This window comes from Rattus norvegicus, chromosome 1 (genome assembly GCF_021556685.1).
Source record: "Rattus norvegicus strain SHRSP/BbbUtx chromosome 1, alternate assembly SHRSP_T2T, whole genome shotgun sequence".
NCBI classification, from domain to species: Eukaryota; Metazoa; Chordata; class Mammalia; order Rodentia; family Muridae; genus Rattus; species Rattus norvegicus.
This window is the reverse complement of record NC_141534.1, coordinates 134075001-134083091: the sequence shown is the minus strand read 5'-3', so window position 1 is coordinate 134083091 and position 8091 is coordinate 134075001. Positions and strand designations below refer to the sequence as shown.

Below are 8091 nucleotides of genomic sequence, written 5' to 3'. Positions count from 1 at the left end.
CCCCTCCCTCTAGATGTAGCAGAAACCCAGGGCTTTGAGCTTCCTGGCGTTTGGGTTTAGCCTCGCCGGCTCTCGAAGTGTGTTCACCACGGCCTGTTCCACTCTGGCGTTAAACCGCACAAATCCCTTCTGGATGCAGATACCATCACGGCAGCAAGCATCTTGCAGATCCCGTGACTCCTCATCTGCCCCAGCCTTATGCAATTCCTTGGCATGCGTATTTTCTCTGTGTGTCTGTTTGGAGCCTGCTTCTATTGTTTCGATTTTAGGTCCATCTGGTAATGGCTGACTCTTTCTGTACACAGTGTTTTCAGTTACTGTTAAACAATCATAATTCTTCAATAACAGGATGTGTGTGCCCAGAAGAGATGGGACTGAGCTAAGAGCAGATCTGCCCCACGCTCCAAGACTTTTCAGGCTTGGACAGGCTCCCTATCCAACTGTTCTGTAGCCAAAATGACCTCAGGCTCACTTCAGAAAGAAGTTGCCTAAAATGGCCAGACCAGGTGTCGTTTTCAGTCCTGGTCTCTGGTAGACCATTCATTATTCAGGCTAATGATAAAACCCACCAGAACACAGAGAAGAGCTGTAAAGGGTATCTTTCTATTCCTACCTACATCAGGTTGGCATTTCTGTGTCTTAAGACAAAGATTAACTTTTATTCACTGGTCCCAGGTAGCAAGGAACCCCATCTGGTTGTGGAGGGCAGCTAAGTGTGGGTCTAGTTTCTGTTCTTTCAGGGGACAGGATTTCACTATGTAGACTGAGATGGACTTGAACTCACAGTCTTTCTGCCTCCACCTTTCTAAGTGTTACCTGAGATGACAGGCATGCAACACCACACCTGACTGTTAGAGAGTCTTTATAATGATACCACCAAGGGGCACTTTACAAAAGAGGCAGGAGACTACCATTCCCAGGACACGTTGGTCCTCAAACCATCCCCCAAGGAGAAATACATTCTAAGTCATTCCTGGATCTGTGGCTCCTGAGCCAGCGGCAAGAACTACCCCCAGGAGTGTATTAGGATTATAGAATATGTAGTACTTCCTGCCAGAGTTGTCATGTTAACAAGATGCCCAGGAACTCACATACACATTGAATAGGGAAACCTTGCACAAAGGCACTACAATTGGGAAACCTTCAGAAGGATACTGAACCCTGGGTCCCCTCTAGTGGCTCTATGTCCTTTAAGAAACCACTAATGTCTTCCGTAAGAGTCCCCAAGCTCCATCCACTGTTTGGCTGTGGGGCTTTGCAGCCATCTGAATCAGCTGCTGGGTGGAGCCTCTCATAGGACAACCATGCTAGACTCCTGTCTGCAAGCATAACAGAGCATCACTAACAGTGTCAGGGACTGGTGCTTTCCCATGGGATGGGTCTCAAGTTGGGGCAGTTACTGGTTGACCATTCCCTCAGTCTCTGCTCCATCACTTGTGCCTACATTTCTTGTAGACAGGATAGATTTTGGGTCAAAAGTCTTGTGGGTGGGTTGGTGTCTCTGTCACTCCACTGGAGTTCCTGCCTGGCTATAGGAGGTGGTCTCTTCAGGTTCCATATCCCCAGTGCTGTGAGTCACAGCTAAGGTCACTCTCCACAGATTCTTGGGTGCCTCCCTTATCCCAGTTCTCTGTCACATCCAGGAGATGCCCTCCACCTCCCCATCCCTGTCATTTGCTGAAGAAAAGGAGGACAGATTGAGGGCCCTAAGGGATAGAATCTCCACAGGAAGACCAACAGAGTCAACTAACTTGGACCCTTGGAGCCCTCAGAGACTGAACCACCAACCAAAGGACAAACATGGACTGGACTTAGGTCTCCCCAAACATGTATAACGGATGTTCAACTTGGTCTTCATGTGGGTCCCAAACAACCGGAGTGGGGGCTGTCCCAAAAGCTGTTGCCTGTAGGTGAGATATGTTCTTCTAGCTGGGCTTCAGTGGGAGAGAAAGCACCTAACCTTGCAGAAACTTGAGGTAGCAGGGGTGGGGGTGGGTGAGGGGATACCCAGGGGGAGCCCACCTGCTCAGAGAAGGAGGGTAGAGGATGGGGGGAGGACTGTGGGAGGGGTGAGCAGGAGAGGGCCAGTGAGAGGGAACTTGAGCCTCTTGGTAGGTACATGGATTTGGGACTGTTCCATGCCGACTTCCTGGCCTGTACAACCAGGGTCATAATACACTAGGGTCACAACCACCTCATGAGATGATTGTGAGGGTTAAAAAAGGTAGTGTATGTAAACTAAGAGCATAGTAAATCCCCCATAACAGGCACCCATTGTCACCAAACGGGATTTGCAAACTGAGGCGGCCCTCTTCTCCTACTCACCCTGCTGCCTTCTTTATGTGATCCATGTACAGGAGATTCCAAGAAGATCACGGGCCAGAAGCTTACACACACACACACACACACACACACACGCGCGCGCGCGCATGCACACACAGGCATGCACAGGCACGCACATGATGCACACATACACAAACATGCACACAGGTGTACTTCTGAACACATACATACACATACATGAATACACCACACACAAACGTGCGCACAGGTGCACTTCTGAACACATACATATACATGCATACACGTGTATATGCATATTCACTCACATACACATACAAACACATTGGCATACACAAAGCTACTTTTGTTCTGACTAAAAGGAGGGAACGAGTCTCACTGGATCTTAATACAAAGAACATAAGTTAAAGTTTAGCTAAAATTAATTATCCAGGTGATGATGACAACCACATGATTTTCAAACAAAGAATGACCTTGTAGTCACTTTTGGAAATAGAGGCTTGCCCAATGGCTCTGGAGTGAAAGGATAATGTTTTTTGTCTTTGTTTTTGTTTTTCTTCCCTCAAGGCTGACTTTTGGAGCATTTAAAAAAACCAACTCCTACTTTTATTTTGAGCACAGTTTATTGTTCATTTGCCTTGCTCTGTTAGACACTCATAGCATCTGTCACCATCAAAATAGGTGTCACTCTGGCGGCTGCAGAGGTGCTCACCTGAGGCCGAGGAGGCGGCCGGTTCACTGGTCAGACTTCTGGGCGGTGATGGCATTTGCACATCTGCAAAGAACTTTCCTACTTATTTTGTATCTTCAGAAGTGGGGGTGGAACTAACTAAATCTGAACTTTATACAAATATTCGCTAATTCATTTAAGACAAACTTTCGTTTCGTAGGAAATTCCCTATCAAAAGAATTTACTTATAGGTTTCCTGGAACTACAGAGTATTAACTCTAAAACCAACCAGAAACCATGTACTTCAGTTTCCTCAGTTTTGAAAAAGAGGAAACCATTTAGGACGTGACTTTTCTGAAGTTCCCGGGCTCGGGCAATTGAAGGCACTATTTTTTTTCCATGGATACTTTAAAACTCAGGGTGACCATTGTTTGTCCCTCACATCTCAAAATACTCAAACTCCTGCTGCGGTTACTTCCTGGTTACTATTGCCGTCTTCCTTTTTACGATACTGTAATTAATACGAGCTGAACATAGAACTAAGAAATAGTCTAGCCTTCTCGTCACTATGCATTCTTGTAAATCTCAAGTGGCCCAGCAAGATAAAACAAGAGTGCGGGAATGAGTTAGCCAACTCGGACACTCGTCTTTAAGGAGGGAGCTACTGTGAGGAAGGCTGAAGGGAGCAGAGCAGAGCGGTCTATTTAGTTAGGGGAGCCTGGAACTGGGACCACATTGGAGGGTGATACTGGCTTCCATGCACACATCCCCATGATCCGCCTCACCTGACTGGGCCTTTCTGATCTACCATGCTAGTAGACCCACAAGGTGGGCCATGGACGGGGCTAGAGAAGGAAGGGAGAGAAGAGTGTCTCCTCAGCCAAATAGAAGGATGGATGGTCCATCTTGTCTTCCAGTACAGTGGACTTGTCAGTGGGCTGAGTGACCCATTGACTACCAAACTTCTGATGGAGCCAAGGGACCCACAGATGTGCCAAGAAGTGAGGGACCCAGAGAAGTATAGACATCTCTAACATCAGGGGGACACTTGTGTCTGAGTCACCAACACTGCAGAGCACAAGTGTCACCAGCTTCATTTACAGATCATTCGGAAGGGGCTCCCATACCCAACCATCCATTCATCCATCCATCCATCCACCCATCCATCCATCCATCCATCCATCCATCCATCCATCCTTCCATCCATCTCCACCCATTTTAAATACTTCAAAACTCTAATGACAGATTCAAATACACGAGAAACTCTCAAATCTATTTTGCATAACACACACCTAAATCTCCCTGGCTTGAAGATCCTGATTCACCGTAGCTCTATTGGAGCAGGAAATGTCAAATATGCCTACATTCTTGTTCTCTCTCCAAACAGATGAGAACACTGACATGTCTCCTATCACCTTGGCCACAGGACTCTAGACAATGCATTCCTCCCTGCCCCCCAACAGGAAAAGGCAGCTGCTTCACCCAGGATCTCTATGACATTAGAGAAGGCTGGCTTTCTCCCTGGAGATACCCGTTAATTAGCGGCTCTGGAGATGTGTGGGCTGAGGGGACATAGAAGAAAAGAGACAAGAAGGAAGCAGAAGTGCTTTCTGAGAGATAAAGACAAAGTAGGAAAGAACGGGGGTGAATGATAGAGAACACCGAATGAGGACCACACGTCGGACAGGCTGCGGCACGAAAAAAAGAGATAAATTAGGACTAGGCAGGGTGTTAATGGCCAAAGTATTTGACTTTGGAAATAATAAAGAGTTATTTCTTTCTAGAAGACTTGTTAACAGCCTCCTGGTCAGGACAGCTGGTTTGGAGAATTTCAGCATAGTCGTCAAGCTTAGCAGGAAGGATCTGAACAGGGGGAATCGGTGGGAGCTCTTCCAAAAGATTGTTTTCCTGGACAAATTCCATCGTTTGTGGAAACGAAGAAAGAAGAGAGAGTAACCCAAGGTGCTGTGGGGGTCTGTGCTCCTTGGAGGACCACAAGAGTTGAGGAAGTGAAGCTGGAAGGAAGCTTCCCCACATCGAAATCCTCCAGGGCGCTTGCCTGAGCCAATACTTCTTCCGCTAGTCTAGACGAACCTCCACCAGCTGTCTTAGAACAAAGGGAGTTCACGTAGAGGGAGACAATGTTTTCAATAATGTATGCGTTGAAGCCTGGTAGTTTGATATGTTGTAGCAAGAAGACACAAGCTTAGCTCTGGAGAATCCCCAAGCATTTCTCCGAACACGAACCAGGATCAGGGCAGCATGGCGCCCCCAGAAACTTCTGATTTGGAAGCTTCCTGAGGTTTAGGTTTCTTACCGAAGTTTTTGTTCCTAAGATAAGGGGTCTGTTCGTCTTCATCACATGTGTCCTTAGGACCAAAGTAGATTCAAGGAAGCTAGGTAGAACATATTTTTCCGTATGTCCTACTAGTAATGTCTTTAACCGAAGAGGCAATATGCTCTGATGCAGATTAAGAACTTAGTCCAAAATAATGAACGCATTAGCTTTAAATTATTTCCAAAAGATTGTGGGCTGGCAGCAATTGTAAAAGATATTGTGGAGAAACTCTGGGTACTTTCCTCAGTTCTCCTGGGTACTCTTTACTCAGTTCCCTTCCAGGATAACATCTGGCAATATACAATCAGGGTGTTGACAGTGTAAGATCCTTAAAGCTTGTACTTAAATCTGTAAAACCTGTACAGAATTCTGTTTATATAAACTCGGTTCCATGCATTTTGATCTTACCCATCCATCCATGAGTATACAGAACACTCTGTCTCTATGCTTCTCCTTCTGCCAGCCTGGTTCAATTCCTCCTTCTGCCTTAACTCTTGGCAACTACCCACTGGTTCTCTGTTTCTATTATTTTGCAATTGCAACAATGTTACAAAGGTAGAATCATTTAGAACAGTAGTTCTCAACCTTCTTAATGCTGCTACCCTTTAATAGGCTTAATACAGATGTGGTGACCTCCAATCATAACATTATTTTGTTGCTACTTCATAACTGTAATTTTGCTACTATTAAGAATTGTAAAATAAACATCTGGTAAACCAGATCTTTGATATGAGACCCCAAAAGGGGTAGTGATTCACAGAGTAAGAACCACTGATCTAGAATATAATCTTTTGGGCCCCAGTGAGATGGTTCAGCATGTACAGGTGCTTGTGTACAGGCTAAGGTCCTGACTTCAGTCCCTGGAACACATAAAATAGCAGGAGAGGACCTACTCTAAAGTTGTCCTGTGACCACCACATGAATGATATGTCATGCATATGCCTGCACTCATACACATAAAAATGAGCAAGTAAATAGAATATGATCTTTTGGAATTGGCATTGTCATTCAATAAATAGTTGATATCAAACTAAGTCATTGCACAGACTAATATATTCTCTTTTTTAAAAATTGCCAAATAGTATTCCACAGTATGGCCATTGCTTTAAAAAAAATTAACAGAAAAATGAGGCCATTTAAAAGAATAAAAATGTTAAATTTTAAAAATCAAATGTACATTTGAAATTATCTTTATATGAGTTTTAAAAAGTTGAAAAAAAGAGGAAAACCTTGCTCTTAAGGTGTGTGTGTGTGTGTGTGTGAGAGAGAGAGAGAGAGAGAGAGAGAGAGAGAGAGGGAGAGAGAAGAGAGAGAGGGAGAGGGAGAGGGAGAGGGAGAGAGAAGAGAGAGAGAGAGAGAGAGAGAGAGAGAGAGAGAGAGAGAGAGAGAGATATCTTATACTGTGAGGGCTGTTTTTCTAGATGTTGGCAGGGCAGTTTTGTGCCTTGATCACCTTCCGAGACTAAGACGGAGGGTTAAATGAAGGGGAGCCAATTGTCATTGTGTTGGATGAGAACTGTGTGATAGTCACGTGAATATTGTCAGCCCTTTATTTTCATTTTTTTTTTTAGTATACATTTTCTCAACTTTGGGTTTCTATTTCCTGACCTGTAATAGTATATACTAGACCCATATTTTAATTTGAGTTTTGAGACAGGATTTCCCTAACCCACACTGGACTCCGTGTGTAGCTGAAGTTCATCTTGACTCCCTAGCCTGCTGCCTCCACCTCACTGGGGCGGTGGGAGCGGGTTACTGACAGATGTGGTCACTATCACATCTGGTTCTGAAGTCCATTCCTTAGCCATCCTAACGCAATTAGCTGGTCTTCCAATAAAACCGTAAGTCACTGTGTTTAACAGGCACCCTAAAAGAATGCAGCCCTTTAAAGAAATGAGGCACAGCCTCTGTAAATGAGATGGGCCTCAGTTTGCTTGCAGATAGAGGAAATGAACTATTAACTATTCCCTTATCCTAACGGGATCACACTGTCTCTTTTCATTAAAAATCATTTTAAAGCGTCAATAGTCATATAAGTGATATAACCGCACTCCATTAATCTGAATAGTGCACTTGGCCATTTTAAGCAAACTGCGGGTATAGCCACTGCCAGTGGGTACTGGAGCTAAACTAAAGTCACAGAAGTAAGAAATAATTCTCACGTAAAACCCCCTTTAATCATTCTAGAAATTAGGTGGGTGTGTCCACACATACCTTTAACCCCAGCCCTTAGAGGCAGGGGGATCAAAAACTCATAGAGGCAGGCTGGCAAGATGGTTCAGCATATAACAGCATTTGCCACCATTAGACTTTAATGGCTTGAGTTCAGTCACCAGGACCCATGCCCCACATGATAGAAGGAGAAAACTGACTGCCTGGGGTTGTCCTCTGACCTTCAAATGCACACTGTTGCACACACACACACACCCCCAACACACAAACGAGGAGGCAAATAAAGGAATAAATAATATTAAGTGTAACAAAGGGGGGGATTGAGTGGGGTGGCGTACACCTTTAATTTCAGCACTTCAGAGACAGAGGCTAGAGATGTGAATTTGAGGCCAGCCTGGTCTACATAGAGATTTCCAGACCAACCAAAGCTACATAGTGAGACTCTCTCAAGAAAAAAGAATGTTTAAAAAAATCATAAAGAGGTCTCTTGCTGCAGCAACCCGAGTGGGAGTACCTGGAGCACGAGCTCGGAACGAGAATCCTCGAGTTGTAAGAAAATGGCAGACAAGCCGGACATGGGGGAAATCGCCAGCTTCAATAAGGCCAAGCT

The 8091-nt window shown here is 44.9% G+C and overlaps 1 pseudogene across 1 annotated transcript in view; it reads left to right on the top strand.

Moving 5' to 3' along the window:
• The first annotated feature begins 8025 nt into the window (after positions 1 to 8025).
• Tmsb10l5 (thymosin beta 10 like 5) overlaps positions 8026 to 8091 on the top strand; it is a 415-nt pseudogene continuing 349 nt past the window's right edge. The window contains exon 1 of the transcript XR_015655226.1: positions 8026 to 8091. This exon is cut by the window's right edge and continues 349 nt beyond it. The product of XR_015655226.1 is annotated as a thymosin beta 10 like 5 (transcript).